Genomic DNA, 20,178 nt, shown 5'->3' on the forward strand with positions numbered 1-20,178 from the left:
GGCTACGGATCTGCCCGCCTGGTTAAGGGTGGTGGCCAGGGCGAAGTCAGACGCATCACTCTCCACCTGGAAGGGGATTGACTTGTCCACAGCGTGCGGACGGGCCTTATCCGCGTAAGTAGGGACCCACTGGGCGTAGTATGAGAAGAAGCCCAGGCATCTCCTCGGTGCTTTAAGAGTGGTGGGAAGGGGAAGTTCCATGAGGGGGCGCATGCGGTCAGGATCGAGGCCGATGGCCCCGTTCTCCACTACATATCCCAGGATGGCGAGGCAGTGAGTGCGGAAGACACACTTCTCCTTATTGTAGGTCAGATTTAGGAGAGCGGCCGTACGAAGGAATTTATTAAGGTTTGCGTCGTGGTCCTGCTGATCATGGCCGCAGATGGTGACGTTATCCAGGTATGGGAAGGTGGCCCGCAGCCCGTTCTGGTCCACCATTCAGTCCATTTCGCGCTGGAAGACCGAGACCCCATTGGTGACTCCGAAGGGAACCCTAAGAAAGTGGTAGAGGCGGCCATCCGCCTCAAAAGCCGTATATTTGCGGTCCTCCGGGCGGATGGGGAGCTGGTGGTAGGCCGATTTGAGGTCAATCATGGAGAACACCCAGTATTGCGCAATCCGATTGACCATGTCGGATATGCGCGGAAGGGGATACGCATCCAGCTGCGTGTACCGGCTGATGGTCTGACTGTAATCGATGACCATCCGGTGTTTCTCCCCAGTTTTGACCACTACCACCTGCGCTCTCCAGGGGCTGGTGCTAGCCTCAATGATCCCTTCCTTCAGGAGCCGCTGGACCTCGGACCTAATGAAGGTCCTGTCCCCCGCACTGTACCGTCTGCTCTTAGTGGCAATGGGCTTACACTCGGGGGTGAGGTGTTCGAATAGCGGCGGTGGGGTGACTTGGAAGGTTGAAAGGCCGCAAGTGGTGCGCGGTGGGAAGTCTAGGAACTGTGGGTTGCAGACGGAGATCGGGGGAAGAGGCCCGTTGTACTGCAACGTGACACTCCTAAGATGGGTCATGAAATCGAGCCCTAGGAATACGGAAGCGCAGAGGTGTGGCAGCACCAGGAGCTTAAAATTTGCATACTCGGTCCCCCGAACCGTAAGGGTCACCACACAATACCCGAGGACATCCACCGAGCGGGACTTTGAGGCCAAGGAAATGGTTTGCTTGACTGGCCGCACCAAAAGGGCGTAGCGGCGCACAGTATCGGGGTGGATGAAGCTCTCCGTACTCCCGCAGTCAAACAAACAATTTCCCACGCGGCCGTTTACCTGGATGTCCATCATGGACCTGGCGAGCCGATGCGGACGAGACTGGTCCAGCTGGACCGCTGCCACCGTGGGTCCCGGAGAATCATCGACCGCGTCCAAAATGGCGGCTCCCTTGTCTCGCATGCGGCCGACGGCATCCAAGATGGCGGCTCTCTTGACTCCCACGCGGCCGATGGCGTCCAAAATGGCGGCTCCCTGGACTCACACGTGGTCGATGGTGTCCAACATGGCGGCTCCCTTGAGTCACATGCGGCTGATGGCGTTCGGATTTTCGGTTCCCTCGGGTCGCATGCTGCGCTGTTTGGTTTCGAGGGCGACTTTGCCCTGCAGACTTTCGCGTAGTGGCCTTTCTTTCCGCACCCGGAGCAGAACACCTCCCTTGCCGGGCAGCGTTGTCGGGGGGTGCTTCCCTAGACCGCAAAAATAGCACTTTGGGCCTGCAACAGCCGCAGCAGTCGAGTCGTTGGTGGGGTGCTGTGTGGCATAAGTCTGTGGCCCTCCTAGGTACTGGGGTGGTAGTGGCCGTAAGGCCCACGATGGCGCGTGATCGGGTGCGTACGCCTCGAGGTTACGGGATGCCACTTCTAGGGATTCAGCGAGTGTCACAGTTTTTGATAGATCTAGCCCACCTTGCTCTAGCAGGTGCTGCCGAATATAGTTGGATGTGATGCCCGTAACGTAGGCATCGCGGATTAAGTCCTCCGTATACTGCGCAGCGGATACAGCCTTGCAGTTACAGACCCTGCCGAGCACATGTAGTTCGCAGAGAAACTGTGCGTTTGAATCTCCCGGCCGCTGTTTTCGGGTAGCCAGAAGGTGCCTAGCGTAGACTTCGTTTGTCTGTTGGCTGTATTGGCTCTTCAGGAGCGCTAGCGTGTCCACGTACGTCTCTGCGTCACAGATGGTGGCATAAACTGCGTCGCTTACCCGGGCGTTGAGCACGTGCAGCTTGTCTGCATCAGACCGGACGGCAGTGGAGGCTCCGAGGAAGGCTTTGAAGCACTTCAGCCAGTGATTGAAGCTGTTGGCGGCTCCCACAGCTTGCGGATCGAGGTTTAAAGTATCGGGCTTTAGAAGTTGCTCCATTCTGTTTTTTTTTCTTTGTGAATAAAATTGATGCACTATCAATCACGATACGAAGACTCCAGTGAGTGAGTGAAATTAACAGGCTTTTATTCACAAAGAACAGGAGCACACCCTTGTAGCTGACCTGGCCCAGACTGAGGCGAGGAGGAGGAACCATCACCTTTATACCTCGCTCTGGTGGAAAGGGAGGAGTCTCAGGTGGAAAGGGAGGAGTCTCAGGCCAGGTGCAGCATGGGTGCGTCCAGGCATACACATGTAGTTACAGTGGTTCACCACATAGGGGAATAGACAGATGTTTTTGTGAGCACCAATGTGATTTCAGGATAGTATGTTGATTCCCAGTGTCAAGTATCCAGAATATCACTGAAAGGCTACTAAACATTCTGAGGGGCTATGAGTGAAAAGCCAGAAGTCCTGCCTCATTTCTGTACAATGACATGGGTAGAAAACAAGGTAAGATCATACAGACAGATATTAGGGAGCTAGGGGAGATTAATAAGCAATTAAAAAGTAGTAATCTCCACATATACCCCAGTGTCATTACTGAGTGAACACAGAATTAGGAAGATAGAGTAAGTGAATGTGTCGTTGCAGCGATGGTGTAGGAGGGAGTGCTTTAGATTCATGGGATATTGGAGCTAGTTCTGGATAAGGTGGGATCTCTGCAGTCCATATAGGTTTCATCCAACCAAAGCTGGGACCAATGCCTCATGGGTAGATTCACTCGGGGAATGGTTTGAACTAAACTGAACATTCAAAGTGAATTTTAATGGAATCAACCTGCTCATAGGGGATGGTAGACAGGGAACCTAACTGAGCATGCCTTGCTGTGATGATCCCAGTGGATGTCAGAGTACCCATATCCTACATTAGACCTGGACAGTACTGTAAGCAAAGCAATGGAAGTGGGACACCCGAAGAGAATTGTTGTTTCCTGTGGATGAATCTTTCTAAGATTCTAAGGCCAACCATGCAAATAAAATCAAACAGTCATGGCTGGAACTCTCAAAAGAAGTCAGCAGCAGGAATGTATTCCTTAGAGTAAAGACACAATGTCAATAACTTCATTAGGGCAGAAATGGAGACTGGCACTTTACTTTCAGGTGCCACCCTTCACACAGATTTCCACGGTATTCTCCTGAACATAACTCCTCAGAATACACCTCGAGCTCCACTCATTCCTCTCAATTGAGACACCCCCTCCTCATATCTTCATTTGGACACTCACTCTCATCTTCCTCGCCATCTACAAATGTCAGTCCATCCTCTCCACACATTCCATTTTCCACAATGATAATTATTTTCCTTTCTCTCCTTGCAGAACACACAAGTTGAAGGAAAAGCAATCAACCAGGGGTGGACCCTACAGTTGTAGCCACACTGCCACTGCAAAGGCAGCAGTGTGGGAGACTGGTGGATGGCAGAGTCCATAGGCATGTGTTGTGGAGAACGAGGGGGCTCCCAGGTACCTGGTGATGGAATTAGATACAACTTTGTCATTGGCACGTAACAGTCGCTCATGTTGAATTATCACCAACACAGACTCTAATCCCATCCCACATGTTGGTTCTAATTCATGTCTTTGGAAGTTAGAGGAGTGAAGGCTAAACCATCCATCCCTACCACGGGGTAGGGTGCAAAGCAAAGTGTTATTTCCTGTGGATGAGAAGATCAGCCATGCAAAGCAAACAGGTGCGTCTTTCATGTCTCACAGTTCCTATCTGGCAGACAGAGGAGTGGAGCAGGAGTCCTCTTAGAAAGTCATGCATTCTGTGGTCTGGCGTGAGATGTAGACCAGACCAGATAAGGACGGCAGCCCTTCCCTATTAGTGAAACAGGGCTTTATAGCAACCGGCAATGGTTTCCTGCTCTTCATTAGACTTTCAATTCCAGATTAATTTAGTTATTGAATTCAACTTTCACCATCCGCCATGATTGAATTTGAACCCAGACCCCCAGAGAATTACTCTGGGTCTCTGGATTATTAGTCCAGTGACAATGTCACTACGCCACCCACCAACCCAGCCAAAGACCCAGTATGCTGTCCCTCCCCCAACTCCCAAACGGCTACAACTCCTTCCTTCAGGATATCCAACTGCATTTCCCATCTGAATAAAACTGTCTACTCACCTACCACTCCAACCCCAACCACACAACCCAATTCCTCCCCTGGGGCTATTCTAGGCCACAATCTCATGACTTTTCTTTCACCTAGTTCCTCCATTCCCCTTGTCTCTGCCTCCGCTCCCATTTGCTTTCTCCTACCTCACTCCAAAATCATCTCAATTGCTTCACACCATCTAACCTTATTTGACACACAAAAAAAAAATAGATTTGCCAGTGCATATTACCACATACAAATCATGAAATCATGTAGTATTTTTAAAATGAATTTGGTAACATCCCATCTGAAAATACATTAAAAACTCAGGCCAAAGTTGTCATTAGAAAAAACAATTCGAAGCATTCACACTGACCTGCAATATCTCTTAAACCTGTAGGTGGTGCAATAATGCAAATTGTCAACATATAAAATACTACATTGGCTATAGGCGCAGGACTTTGGCTGAGAGCACACACTCTCAATATAAAACATTCTAGCATGGCAATGGTGGAATGCAAAAATCACTGGGTTTCAGTGCAAGGACCAACAGTAAACATGTGTTTGCAAATTTAATGTAAAAAAATTAAACTTGATTGTATTTTTTTAAACATACATTTGTTCCCAGGATGTCATCAACACTGGATAAGGTCAATTTTATTGATTAGGCCTAATTTCCTCTGAGGTGGTGATGAGGTTTCCCTTTGAACTGCTGTAATTCTTGTGGTAATGGTGTAGGTACAGATTTGAGGATATTGACTTGACGTGATAAAGAAACAGTGATATATGACCATGACTGAATTCTGAACGACTTGTAGATTAACATGGAAATGACCATTTTCCCATGACATTGTTTCATATATGATCGCTATTATATGGTGAAGGAAACTGTAGTGAAAGTAACCTTAGTGAGTGGCTGTATGATATGATGATACTGTGCCTTTAAGAAATATATGTACATCATGTTTCTTGTAAGGGGTATGTTTAGAATTCAGATCTAATTTGCAAGGTGCCGATTTGTATAGCAATGCCTATAAATTGATAGCTGGGAGCACAGGATAAGTACTCATTTTAGACCTGGAGTGTTTGTTTTAAGCTAAGCTAATGCATTTGTGTTTACTTGGGTCTCCCCTGGGGCTTTCAGTGTAGAGTTTTAATTAAGTTGATTGATAGAGACAGAGTCTGGAAATGTAGTGTATTTAGGTTTCCATTTGACAAGGTGCTGCATAAAGTAAAAGCCCATGGAATTGGAGGAAGTGTGTTCACAAGGATTGAAAACTGGCTGTCACATAGAAAACAGAGTTGGAATAAAAGGGTCCTTTTGAGTGGAAAGATGTAACTAGTGGAGTACTGCGGGGATCAGTTCTTGGCTCGCAATTGTTCACTATTTACATTAATGACCCGGAGAAAGGAACAGAATGGAACGTTTCCAAATTTGCCAATGATATGAAGATAGGTGGAAGAACATGCTGTGATGAGGATTTATGATTCTGCAATAGGATATAGATAGATTGGGTGAAAACCTGGCAAATGGAGTTTAATGTGGGAAAGTGTGAGATCATGCACTTTAGTAGGAGGAATCAAAAGGCTGAACATTTTCAAAATGGAGAGAGACTGCAGGTGAGTGAAGTACAGAGGGATCTAGGTGTTCTAGTGCATGAATCACAAAAAGCTAGCAAGCAGGTCCAACAAGTAGTTAAGAAAGCAAACAGCATTTTGGCCTTTATTACAAAGGGGTTGGAGTTTAAAAATAGATTTTGTTTCAATTGTACAGGGTGTTGGTGAGGCCTCACCTGGAATACTGCGTACAGTTTTTGTCCCCTTACCTGAAAAGTATTATAGTAATACTGGAGGCAATCCAAAGGAGATTTATCAGGCTAATTCCTGGGATGAGAGGGTTGTCCTATCAACAGACCAAATAGTCTGGGTCTGTATTCCTTGGAGTTTAGAAGAGTGAGGGGTGATCTTATTCAAACATAGAAGATCCTGAGGCGGCTTGACAGGGTAGATGGTGAGATGTTTCACTAGAGCGAGACTCTCGAAGAGGACATAGCTACATGCTATAGGGTCGGTCATTTAAAACTGAGGAAGGGTGGTGAATCTCTGGAATTCCCTGCCCCAAGTGGTAGTGGAGGCTGATCATTAGAAGTGTTCAAAGTGGAGGTGGAAAAATATGTGATTGAGGAATGGAAGGCTATGGGGAAATGGCACAGAAAAGGAGTTGAGGCTGGCATAGATCAGCCATGATCATATCAAATGGTGGGGCAAGCTTGAAGGGCCTGGTGGCCCAGTCTTGCTTCGCTTGATGGGAGGAGCTAAGCATGCAGGGAAATCACACAGTTTCTCCTTCATTTTAAAAATAGATTTAGTTCCTGCCTAGTTTTGAATAAAGCAAGACAATCTCTCTCTCTCTAGCAGTTGTCTGAGAACTTTAGGGCTGGCAACCTGAGTACAAGCCTATGTTTTGCTAACAAAGAGGGGTTTAAGTCTGTAAAAGGAATATTGCATGAATTGGAACTCCTGGGATAGGTTAGCAGAATTTTATCTTGTCATGTTTATGCATTGTCCAATTGGTAAATTTTAAGCTAATTCATTTGTTATAGTTAAACTGTGTTGTAAAATAAAGTTTGTTTTGATAAAAGCCAACAATAGCAAATAGTTAGGGTCTAGACTAACATCATAATATAAATTGGTGTTTCTGATCCATACCCTAACAATTATGTGTATTGTACACACTGCAGCTACAGTGCACTGATAATGGTTGTATCAGATGTTAAAGTTCAACAACTGAATGCAAATCATACAAAATGCTATGTCTGAGATGATGTTGGGAGCGTTGTTGCAGCATTCTTGTAAATCATGGTTGAACATTCTTTGATGAGGTTACCTCTTTCATGTGATTCAATGAACAGTGCTCTACGTAGTACTCTAGCTATGATGTAACTCATGTTTTATACAGTTCCAACATAACCTTGTATTTTGTATTCTAGACCCTGGCTAAGAAAGTACACTGTTTGCCTTCTTAACCATCTTATCCTGTTACCTTCAGGGTTCTGTGGTCATGAATGTTTTTTAATATTGATTGTGTTTTCCCTCATCTTATTTGCCCTCTCCAAATGCATTCCTTAACACTCCTCCAGACTTCACTTACATTTGCTACATTTCTGCCCACTTTACAAGTCTTCCATTAACGTCTTCCTGCAGCCTACAGCTTTCTTCCTCTCTATCGACCAGAACTAATTTAAGTCATCTGCAAACTTCTTAATTGTGCTCCCTACATTTTACTCTAAATCATTGCTATATATCACAAAAAGCAAGGGATCTGGTACTGAGCCATGCAAACAGCCTCTCAGTCACAAAAACAACTGCAGGCCATCATCCTCTGCTTCCAGTTACTGAGCCAGTTTTGGATCTAACTTACCATTTTCTCTTGGACCCCATCGACTCTTACTTTTCTGACCAGTGTGCCATGTGAGGACCTAGTCAAAAGCCTTGCTAAGATCCATATAAACCACAGCAAATCTTATCAATCCCCCTTGTTCCCTCGAGAAGAAATTCCATCAAGTTAATCAGACACAACCTCCCCATAACAATCTATGCTGACTGTCCTTGATTAATTTATGCCTTTATGAATCACAATTTATACTGTCCCTCAGAATTCCTTCCAAATAATTTGATCACCACCAAGGTTAGGAAAGCTTGTCTGTAATTATTTCGTCTATCCCTGTTACTTTCCATAATTATGTGTTATTGATGATGATGATGTCCAAAGCTAGCCTGTAACTTAAACATGGTTATTTCCAAGGTTGTAAGTCACAGACTCTCCCAGTTCCTCCACCCACTCAGTGTTCCAGCTGTCCCCAATCAAACTATTTTGGGAAAAACAGATAAGGGGAAAATTAACAAAGATCAAATCAACAAATTAGGACCAATAAAATTAACTTAACAATTCTAATGTCTTAACAATGTAATTGCCATTAAACCTTTACAATGTAACTGCCATTTAACAAAGTGATTGCCAGTGGACCTTAACAATGTAATCAATAAGATATTAACATTCCTTTAATGAACAGTTCAAAATTAGCAGTACCACACCTGTAGCCACAGAACATTGGAAAACGTTGATCAAAGCCTCCACTATTTCCTCCCCTGTTTTTATTAGCAAAATTGATTAGCCCATTAATAATTGTAAAATCAACAAGTAATTTATTGGTCCATAGTTGTCCAGAACAAACTCCTTAATAGCAATGTCTGCATCACTCCCCCACTTTTTTGTGAAGGTAGAAGCATCCATTCAGAACCACGACATCTGCCTCCATACATAGGTTATTGGTTTCTAATTGGCCTTATTCTTTCCTTGGGTTTCCTCTCACTCTGTATTTTAATAAATCATCTTTGGATTTTCCTAAATCCCATTTGCCAACAGTCATACCCTCACTTTTCAATATTGATGTCATAGCTGCACTGGAAAAACTCAAGTAAGGGATCAGTAGCTCTGATGCCTAGGTTGTCATTACAACAGTCTAGCGATGACCATGCCCACAGCCACTGCTACATTGAACACATTCATTTACTACTTAATGTCACATGTAATGAACCAAATTGATCATGCCAGCCATGATTGTGATGCCCACATGGAACAGCCAAGTAGAATCAGCCACTCAGTCCTCTGGCTGAACACATTTACAAATACTAAACTCTCCACTTGAGGGTTCAAACCTGGTTAGGATTACTGACCTTAATAGCAACCACCCAATGATACACAAAGAAATGTTAAGTGACCCCCTGGTTTACCTATTTAATTATTACTTTATTAGGGAGTGAGATTACTCCTATGGATATTTAGAAAGGGCAACAAGTCAGAACCAGGAATGAATAGGACTATTATCTTAATTTCAGCTATTGAAAAGTGTTAGAAGGGATTAGGGATTACCTGTATGGATTAACTGAACATAGAAATTACTAATTGTTTCCAGAAAAGAATATCATATCTTGCCAAACTGGTTGAATTATTTGAGGAGGTAACTAGGTTGGTAAATGAAAGTAGCCTTGTTGACATTATCTGATGGACCTTCAAAAAGCTATTTACAGAATTGTGCACAATGGGTTATTTTATCAAATAGAATCCTGTGGGGTAGGAGCACAGATCCTGGAATGGCTAGAGAATTGGTTGGGTATTTGCAGGTAAAGGACTGTTAATAATGGAAGCGGTTCCATATTGAGACTGGTCACTACTGAAGACCCAGAGGGGTCAACAATGGGATTGCTGTGCAAACATGATGATCTGCCTGTGTTAGGACCCTTGATAGGGTCTTGCTAAAAAAAATGTAATCTTGCCTAGGTGTGATGGGCCTGTCATTCAATACAGATAAATGCAATACCAAACACATTGGTAGGGATAATGAGAAGTATGTATTTACCACATTTGGTACAGAATTAAAGTCTGTTGGGCAGGAAAAGGGATGAGTAATTTAGCACAAATCTCTGAGGGTGCATGGCCAGTGTCACGGGCAGATTGGAAAAGAGAAAGAGTATGAAGATGTACGGCAAGGACAATTCCATACAAAACTAAAAAAAATACATACCATGTCCTTCTATGCAGCATAAGTTAGGTTTCTTTTGAAATGCTGTAATCTGGACGGTGGTGTAAAGGCCAAGGAAAAGATCCAGAGGAGGACCACTGAAATGATTCTGGTCAGGTCATATTTAAAAGTACAGTGCAAAGTCCTGATCTCTGCACTATAAAAAAAGTCTGGGAGGCATAACAGAAGGTGGGAAAGAAGATTTACAAGAATGATACTAGAATTGAGATTACAACAATGGGAAAAAATGAAACATTGTATCTTTTCTATAGAAAAAGCTTAAAGGAAATATTTTAAGTTACGTGTGGCCTGAATAGAGGACATTTCTACTTGTGTGTCAATTCAAAATACAAGATGGTTACTAATAAATCCAATGAGGAAAAATGGAGACATTTCTTCATTCCGATAGTGATTACAATGTGGAAATCACTAGCAATAGAAGTGATTGAGGCAAATAATTTTGATGCTTTCATAAAGAAAAAGTCAAGAACATGAAAAAAGTATAAAAGATATGCTGAAAAGATGGAAGCAGTAGACACAATAGATAGAGATTCATGTGGAGTATAAGCACCAGTACCTCACCATGGTAATGTCATTGGACTCATAATCCAGAGTCCCAGAATAATCCTCTGGGGCATGGGTTCAAATCCCACCACAGCAGCTGATGGAATTGGAATACAATTAATAAAAAAATCTGGATTTAAAAGCTAGCCTCAGTAATGGTAACAATGAAACCACTCTCAATTGTCGTAGAAACTCATCTGGTTCTCTAATATCCTTCAGGGAAGGGAATCTGCAACCCTTACCTGGTCTGGCCTACACGCGACTCCAGATCCAAAGCAATGTGGTTGACTTTTAACTGCCCTCTGAAATGGCCCAGGAAGCCACTCAGTACAAGGGCAATTAGGAATGGGAAACAACTTTGCTAGTGACACCGCATCCCATGAAATAATTTAAAAAAGACTAGATGGGCTGAATGGCCTATTTCTATGTTGCATATTCCATGTAGACTTCCCAGTGTAAAAGCCCTCAAATTACACAACAGGCTTTGAGATTTTAGGTCTTTTTACCCTTTAAAAAAATACTTCTGGCAAGTTTAATTGAAGTGTTTAAAATGTGGAAGGGCTAAATTACCTCTGTGATAGGTCACGGAAAATGAAGTACCACATGTATAGTATAATATGCAAATCTCAGCCCAGATTAGAGATTGGAAGATTTTTATTCATAGGGTTGTCTCAGCATGGAACAAGCCACCAATCTGCGGCGACTGATTCGCTACAAAAACGCAAATAAGGAATTGGCTGAGTTCCTTCTTAATATGACTCAAGTACAAGAGGCTGGTGGATCATCAGCTATGTCCTTCATGGTACTGTGACCTCCTGGAACATCTTTTGGCGACTTTTGAAGATCACAAAGGTGTTTTCCAGAATTAACTTCCTCACGTAACTTAACATGTTCTTTAAAAATCAATTTTTGTGCCTCTTCAAAAACACTACATAACTATGAGGAGGAGGGTATACTCGGAGTCATGATGTTTATAGACCTAATGGTCCTTTTCCTGTCCAGCTCTTCATATGTTTTACATTCAAGTTTTATATTTACATTCTGTATTCTGCTAAGATCAGATATGGAAATATTCACAGAGCCATCTCCTCCTCCTGCTAGTTGTCTGGTCACCACAAATCTCGATTTGGTAGGGCTACAGAGCTTTGCTCTGATCTTTTGACGATGTTTATTTAAAAAAATATAAATTTCCAAAGGTTATGTTGATGACATATCATCTTTACAGTCCTGTCACCATGGGAATCCCACGCACTGTCTCCATAATGAGAAGACCGACATTCACAGCTGTTTCTGAGAACTGGCTTAGTCCTTCAAGCATTTTTAAAATCTCAAGTCAATTTCTTAAAGCACCAAAACCCCTCAAGAATCTTAAACTTTCTGTAGGTAATGTTTGACAATGTGGCATTTCCATTGCAGGATCTCACAGTAAAGTCACAAATATTCCAATATCACTCTAACCAGTTAAAAAATAGGGCCAGCTTATATAACTCATTAGAAGATTACTAGTTCACCTACCACCATTGTGGCTCATATATTTGGGGTCAACAAACAGGAAAAGTACCATTAACCTATGACTCCAGTGGAAACTCCCTTCATATGATTTACTTCAGGAAGAGAAGACAGGCCATAGAATCATATGGCACAATAGGAGGCTATTTGGCCCATCATGGGGCAATCTATTTAGTTCCATTCCTCCTCTCTATCCCGCAAATGTATTTCATTCAAGGAGCCATTTAATTGTGTTGTGAAATACATAGAAACTTAAATAGAAAATAGGAGTAGGCCATTCGGCCCTTTTGAGCTTGCTCCACCATTCATTATGATTATGGCTGATCATCAAATTCAATACCCTGATCCCGCCTTCCCTCAATTTCCCTTGATCTCTTTAGCCCCAAGAGTTAAGTCCAATTCCTTCTTGAAATCACACACTTTGGCCTCAATTCCTTTCTGTGGTAATGAATTCCACAGATTTATCACTCTCTGGGTGAAGAAATGTCTCCTCACCTCAGTCCTAAAAGGTTTATCTTCCAACTTTGACCCCTAGACTCTGGACTCCCCCACCATCTGGAACATTCTTTCTGAACCTACTGTCTAATCCTATTAGAATTTTATATGTTTCTATGAGATCCCCTCTCACTCTTCTAACCTTTAATGGATATAATTCTAACCAACTGAAATCTCTCCTCATGTGACAGTCCTGCAAAGGAACCAGTCCAGTAAACTTTTGATGCACTCCCTCAATAGCAAGAACATCCACCCTCAGTTAAGGACATCAAAAGGGCACACAATATTCCAGATGTGGCCTCACCAACACCCTATACAATTTCAGTAAGACATCCCTATTCCTATACTCAAATCCTCTCACTATGAAGGTCAACATACCATTTGCCTTCTTTGCTGCCTGCTGTACCTGCGCATTTACTTTCAGCAACTGGCATACGAGGAAACCAAGGTTTCGCTGAGTATCTACCTCTCTCAACTTACACCCATTCAAATAATAACGTGCCTTCCTATTTTTGCTACCAAAGTGGATAATCTCACATTTATCCAAATTGTACTGCATCTTGTCATGCATATGCTTACTCATTCACTCAGCCTGCCAAATCACGCTGAAACATCTCTACATCTTCCTCATAGCTCACCCTCCCATCCAACTTTGTATCATTGGCATTTTTGGAGATAATACATTTAGTTCCCACGTCAAATCATTAATATATAATGTGAACAGTTGGGGTCCTAGCACAGGTCCCTGCTGTACCCAGCTAGTCACTACCTGCCAATCGAAAATGACCCATTTATTCCAACTCTTTGCTTCCTGTCTGCTAACCAGCTTTCTATCCATCTCAAGACACTACCCACAATCCCATGCACTTTCACTTCACATAGTAATGTGAGACCTTGTTGAAAGCCTTCTGAGAGTCTAAATAAACCACATCTACCGGTTCTTCCTGGTCAACTCTACTATTTACATTATCAAAGAATTCCAAATAATTGATCTAATCGCTCTGCTTCGACTTCCCTCATGGGCAGCAAGTTACAGGTTATTACCATTTGCATTTTTAAAAATCTTCCTCACATCCCCCTTACATGTCTTGTCCAAAACCTTATTTGTGTGTGCCCGCATAGTCCTTGCACTATCAGCTAATGGAAAAGTTTTCCTTGCCTACCTCTCATAATCTTGTACCCCTTTATCAATTCTCCTTTGCTCCAAGATCAAACCCAGCTTCTCCAACATAATATTGTAGTTAAAATCACCCACCCTCTGCACTCTCTCAAGGACCCTCACATTCTTTCTAAAACGTGGTGACCAGAAGCGCATGCAATAATCTGGCCTAACCAGAGCTTTATAAAGGTTCAGTATAGCTTTCCTGCTTTTGTACTCAATGCCTCTAGAAGCCTCAGATCCCAATGTTTTGCTAGCCAATTTCTCATATGTGCAGTCACCTTCGAAGACTCATGCATATGTTGCCCCCTGATCCCTCTGTCACTGGACATGATTTAGAACTGTACCACTGAGTCTATATTTCCTTTCCCTATTCTTTCTGCCAAAATGAATTACCCACACTTCATTGTATTAAATTCCATCTTCATTTTGCTGTCTATCTGTAGTCTAGCCTATATCCAGCTGCAGCTGATTAGTCTCATCCTCACTGTTTGCCACTCCACCAAGTTTGATGTCAGTGGCAAATTTTGAAGGTTTACTGCTTTCCAATATCCAAGTCATTAATACATATTAAAAAAACAGCAGACCTAGCACTGACCCTTGGGGAACACCATTGTCTACCATCCTCCAGTCTGAAAAACAACCATACCTTGACTCACTCTTTTCTATCCTTAAACCTTTTTTTAATCCAAGTTGACACGGACCCTCAATTTTGTTAACAAGCCTTGATACTTTATCAAAAACTTTCTTAAAATCCATATAGACAACATCCACTGCATTCCCTTCATCAACCTTTTATTTCATGAAAAAAATCAATTAGTCTTTTACAAATCCATGATCATTTTTCTTAAATAATTCAAACCTCCCTACATGCCTGTTGATTTTTCCCTGATTATTGTCTCCCAGACTGATGTTAAACTAACAGGCCTGTAGTTGCTTGAAGTGTCCTTATACCCTTTCTTAAATAAGAATGTTATATTTGTCACTCTTGAATCCTCTAACATCTCCCCTGTACCTAGGAAGATTATGACAAGCCCTTCTGCTATCTCTACACCTACTTCCTTTAGCAACTGGGATGCAAGCCTTCTGGACAAGGCAATTTGTTCACTCTGAGCATAGCCAGTCTTTCCAGTATCCGCTCTATCTAAATTTTCATCCCATCTGTTATCTCGACTACTTCCACTTCTAATGGTCAGATTCCTCATCCTTAGAAAACACATCTAGAATTCCAGCTTTTCCCTGTGCCTTTTATATCACCCTCTTTATCAAATGCCAACTCCACGTCTTACCATCTACTTACATGCTGGTAGAAAATGTTTGAGTTCCCTTTTATGTTGACTGTTATACTATTCTCAACATCCTCTCTTTACCAGTCTGATTTTCCTCTTCACTTCCCCACTCAACCTATTGTATTTGAACTGGTTACTGCTTGAAGAATTCACCTGACATGCATCATATACCCTCATTTTTTGTTTCATCATATCTCTAATTCCACCATCATGCAAGGAGCGCTGGATTTGGTTCCCCCTACCTTTCAGCCTTGTTGGAATGTACCTAGCAAACGTAACTCCTTTATAACATAGCAAATGTAACTCCTTTATTCAAAAAGGGGGAGTGACAGAAAGCAGGTTGCAGCCCAGCTAGCCATATATCTGTTATGGAGAAAATGTTAGAAGCTATTATTAAAGATGTTGTAGCAGGACACTTGGAAAAATTCAAGGCAATCAGGCAGAGTCAATGTGGTTTTGCAAAAGTGAAGTCATGTTTAACCAACTTTTTGAAGTTGTTTGAAGGAGTCACTTAAAATCATAGAATCCCTGCAGAAGGCGGCCATTCGGCCCATTGAGTCTGCACTGATAACAATGCCACCCAAGCCTTATCCCCATAACCCCATGTATTTACCCTGCTAATCCCTCTGACACTAAGGGGCAATTTAGCATGGCCAATCAACCTAATCCCCACATCTTTGAACTGTGGGAGGAAACCGAAGGACCAGGAGGAAACCCATGCAGGCACGAGGAGAATGTGCAAACTCCACACGACACAATCACCTGAGGCCAGAATTTAACCCGGGTCTCTGGCACTGTGAAGCAGCAGTGCTAACCATCATGCCACCCCACTTGCTGTGGAAAAAGGGCAACTGGTGGATGTACTGTACATAGATTTCCAGAAGGCATTTGAAAAGGTGCCACATCAAATGTTATTGCGGAAAATAAAAGCTCATGGTGTAGGGAATAACATATTGGCATGGATTGAAGGCTGGCTAGTATTGTGCACTTAAAAGGGTACAAGTGTAACTGGAACTGGAACTCTAACTGGAAACAAAGTTGGCATAAATGGGTCCTTTTTCTGGTTGGCAGGATGTGGTGAGTGGCGTGCTACAGGGAGCTTGGATAAAGGGACTGATTATTTATTAGTCACAAGTAGGCTTACATTAACACTGCAATGAAGTTACTTTGAAATTCCCCTAGTTGTCACACTATGGCACCTGTTCGGGTCAATGCATCTAACCAGCTCATCTTTCAGACTGTGGGAGAAAACCGGAGCACCCGGAGGAAACCCACACAGACAGGGGGAGAATGTGCAAACTCCACACAGACAGTGACCCAAGCCGGGAATTGAACCTGGGGCCCTGGCGCTGTGAGGCAGCAGTGCAACCACTGTGCCACCCCTTTTTTTTGCTTGCTAAATTTGCTGATGACACAAAGATAGGTAGAAAAGGAAATTGTGAAGAGGATGTAAGGAGGCTACAAAGTGACACAGACAGATTAACTGAGCAGGTAAAAATCTGGCAAATGGAGTTTAATGTGGACAAATGTGAAATTGTCCATTTTGGCAGGAAGAATTAAAAAATGTTTATTATCTGAATGGTGAGGGACTGCAGAGCTCTGAGGTGCAGAGGAAACTGGGTGTCCTTGTCCATGAATCACCAAAGACTGATTAGTAAACAGGTACAGCAAGTAATTAGCTTCAATAAAAGTAATTTGCAAAATAAGTAGTTGTTGCCCTCACATCCTGTAGTTAAACAAGAAAGTTGAACATAAATAAACTGCACTGTGTTAAACAACATACAGACCTGGAAGTTTCCAAGTTTAATACACACTATGTTGGATTAGCTAATTAGATAGAGCACTGCTTTCTTAGCTTGGGCCTTTTTATTTACCCTTACATATTTACCCTGCTAATCCCCCTGGCATTAAGGGGCAATTTGGCATGGCCAATCAACCTAACCCACACATTTTTGGAGTGCGAGAGGAAACCAGAGCACCTGGAAGAAACCCACACAGACAAGGGGAGAACGTACAAACTCCACAGTCACCCAAGGCCAGAATTGAAGACAAGTCCTTGCTAACCACTGTGCCACCATGCTGGGACTAACATTGAAAGGTTCATGTGTGGATGAGGGATAGCTGAGAGAGTGAGAAGAGGTAATTAGTGAGAGAAGACTTGTGTGGAGTATAAACACCAGCACAAACCAGGTACTGAATGATTTGTTTATGTGCCTTTGATTCTACGTAATTTTATATCAATAGAGGGCAGGATCAAGCAACACACCAAATAATATGTCAACACTCACTGCTTGGATCCATACAAAAATAATTACCATTTGGAAAGGCAATCAGAATTTGGGCAACCACCATTCTTGCTGGACAACTCACTGCCCTTGTCCTCTGGGGGCGCAATACTGGGACAGAAGCGACCTGCCAACGCACAAAGGCTGGGATGCTTCATGCCTCACACCTCCTAAACTTAGAGGATTGGTAATTGCTCCGCACTTACTCGCGCAACTGTTCCACTTCGTACATATCCTCTCGTTCTTGAGTACTCTTGTCGTTGTCGCGCAATGGTTTGGCTTTGTGTCTCGTCGGAGACTGAAGTCCAGCTTCAGGACTCAGGTCTGAGCCCAGGCCAAGCTGCAAAGGTGAGAGGGCCGGCGCCAGGCTGCCAACTTTGAACACACTTCGGGGTGGAACTGTGGGTCCGCGTCGCCAGTTCTCAGAAACCTCTTCCAGGAGCTGGTAGTCGTAGTCGTCGTCCTCTTCATCATCGTCGTCCGCATCCAACCACGACATTTATAGTCCTCATTTATGTTAAAAGATCAATAGGCAGATTCTGGGAGCAAAGGCACCGAGCGCACTCCCTCGCGCTTCCATTGTTGTGAGCGAGCCGGGCCGTTACCCCGCCCAACACCCGCGCGCCTTCTATAACCGCCATTGTGCCCCGCGCAGTCTCCTAGCAACGGGCACAGGTGTTCCACCCGACATGGAAGACCGTGCTTTCATGGAACTGTAAGCAGATCTTGGTTTCCCCAGGAGCATTGAAATAAATAAGCAACCCTCTTCAGGGGAGGGGACACAACTAATCGAGAACTAAATCATACCACCAAACAAACTTATAAAAATATTACTTCATAGTTACAGTGCTAATGGGCAAGCAAGACCATGGAGAAGTTTGAAACAATAATGACAATGTCAAAATGTGGAGATGCTGGCGTTGGACTGGGGTAAACACAGTAAGAAGTCTCACAACACCAGGTTAAAGTCCAACAGGTTTATTTGGTGGCAAAAGCCACTAGCTTTCGGAGCGCTGATCCTTCGTCAGGTAAGTGGGAGTTACCCCACTCCCACTTACTTACCTGACGAAGGCGCAACGCTCCGAAAGCTAGTGGCTTTTGCTACCAAATAAACCTGTTGGACTTTAACCTGGTGTTGTGAGACTTTTGACGTCAAAACCAGGGCATTGGTGAAGAAGACATGCAGTGTTTAACACTGATGACTCGCAGTGCCAGGGACCCGGGTTCAATTCCTGGCTTGGGTCACTGTTTGGAGTTTGCACATTCTCCCCGTCTGCATGGTTTGGTATCCTTCAGGTGCTCCAGTTTCCTCCCACAGTTCAGAAGACGTGCTGGTTAGGTGGATTGGCTATGCTCAATTCTCCCTCAATGTACACAAACAAATGTCTGTGTGGCGACTAGGGGATTTTCAGTAATTTCACTGCAGTGTTTGTGGGCAGCTGCCTCACAGCAACAGGGACCTGGGTTCGATTACCAGCTTGGGTCACTGAGGAGTTTGCACATTCTCTATGTCTGCGTGGGTTTCCTCCCACAGTCCGAAAGACATGTTAATTAGGTATATTGCCTATGCTAAATTTCTCCCTCAGCGTACCCAAAAAGGCACCAGAATGTGGCAACTAAGGGATTTTCACAGTAATTTCATTGCCTACTTGTGACAATAAATAAACTCAAAACATTATATGGCAGCTGAACAAGGGGATTTGGTGCAAATTCAAGCATGGGCAGCAGGACTTTGAATGAGAGCAACCTTATGTTCAATGGTAAATTGGAGGGCCTTTGAGCCAGGATTGCGACAGTTGAGTTTGGAAGTTAAGGAAAACATGCAAGAGCCTATTCACTAACTGATTAATTGAGGGGATTGGGTGAAAGCAGTCAGTCTTTGTAATGAAAGAGACAAAGAATTGATAAATTCATTTCAAGGTTAAAATTGCGAACATTCTGGTACAAGAATGGTCAGGAAAAGAATAGAATCTGACTTAAACATGCCTGTTAGATTTCAGAAGATATATGCAATTAATATTTTTAAATGTGTACAAATAATCTATTTAATCAGTTTAAGAATTCAGAAAAGATAAGCACTTTAAATAAATTTCAGCTTCAACTTGATTTTTAATTTGTAAACAAAACTACATACATTTAGTGAACCAGTTAAGTTTTCATAGCAATCCCACAACTTCATGGTCATTTTTACTGGTTCCAGCTCTTCATTCCACTCTCAATTATTCTTTTGTCTTGCTTGTAGTTACTCCTACCAAGCTGCATTGGAATTCACACTCGTCTGTCCTGAGGTATCTTCAGACATCTACCGTAGTTCATCTGCAACCATGACATCCATAATCCCACTGCACCCAGGTGAACCTCTTTCTGCTGCCTTTTAATTTTAACAATGCAAATTCTAAAATTACCTACGGTGGGGATTTGAACTCATTCTCTGAATTTGTCCAGACCTCTAGTTTAAGATTACCATTATAGTACCATTAAAAAGTCTGAAATTACTTTTCATATTCTAGTTAGCCTAGCAACACTAAAGATGCCAATTGTACAATTGATTCAAATTACATGTGATGCTGCCACTGGGTTAAGTAGCATAGTGCTCATGTTACCAACCAAGATTTTTTTGAAAAAACCTCGCCAAGTTACTGGTACAGTATGCCCGAGAAGGTTGCTGTTGAACATCAGCCTCAAAAATTGTCTTGCTTCAACCACTCATTCCTACAACATCTCTATTGGTAGGAATCTTAGACTCTTCAAACCGTATACAAAAGCCTCCGGTGAACTATCGGGTAGTCCGCACCAGTTTGCAATCAAGTACAATTAAAGAACAGTTGTG

The sequence above is a fragment of the Mustelus asterias genome, chromosome 7, assembly GCF_964213995.1.
Source record: "Mustelus asterias chromosome 7, sMusAst1.hap1.1, whole genome shotgun sequence".
Taxonomy (NCBI): domain Eukaryota; kingdom Metazoa; phylum Chordata; class Chondrichthyes; order Carcharhiniformes; family Triakidae; genus Mustelus; species Mustelus asterias.